Genomic DNA, 851 nt, shown 5'->3' with positions numbered 1-851 from the left:
AGGGTCGGAAGGGACCTAAACAGATCATCAGGTCCGACCGCCCTACCGCAGCCGTGCCATGCTCGGCTGCAACGGGACCAGCCCTGTTTGGGTGTTGGTTCTGCAGGAAATGGAAGTAGTCGCATCAAACCCAGGAGGAGAGAGTGGAACTATGAGACACTGATGGGAAAAGCTGTGAATGCATCTTCCCTCCAGCAGCTGAATCCCACATCCCACGTGCCATCTGGGCACCCCTCCCACCACATCTCTATGGGCACAAAAGGATGTGGGATGTCACACACAACCAGCTGCAAGGTGCAGGCAATTGCTGAGTGGAGCCACTTGGACACAAGAACAGAGTAAAAAATGAGAGTGACCGCCTCTGCCAGGAGAGGTGCCATCAGTGGTGCCCGTGCCCTGGAGAGAGGGCCTAGACAGCCCATTTCTAAAGCAAGTTAAATATTGCAACACAGATTAAGTAATAAGCCAGACACAACTGTTAAGCCATGGGCAAAATGTCCAGACACCAACTAAGACAACCACGAGCAGCGAGAGTTCAGCTGTTTCCACTCGCTGACCGACCTGGAGAATCCCTCAGTGACCCTATGTCGAGACAGCCCAAAGCCCTGGTAGTGTCACAGCTTCACATGGCAGCCCAGAGAGCTAATTAGAGCGACGAAGAAGGACGGCAGTGATGCGAGATGGAAGTAGGCAATACGTGCAATCTGGAAATCATTAAGGCCGGTGCGCCCTGCCTGCGAAACCACCTTAGCATCGCTAGTACGTTGTGCCTGGGTAATTTTGTGCTCCCACGTTTCCCTGTTCTGTGTAGCCAGCAAAGCCTTAGAAAGGCAAAAGGGAGTTTTCTTTGA

This window comes from Gavialis gangeticus, unplaced genomic scaffold, assembly GCF_001723915.1.
Source record: "Gavialis gangeticus isolate Ggan-Ray unplaced genomic scaffold, GavGan_comp1, whole genome shotgun sequence".
In the NCBI taxonomy this organism is placed as follows: Eukaryota; Metazoa; Chordata; order Crocodylia; family Gavialidae; genus Gavialis; species Gavialis gangeticus.
The sequence above is the reverse complement of the archived record's forward strand: the minus strand, read 5'-3'. Positions refer to the sequence as shown.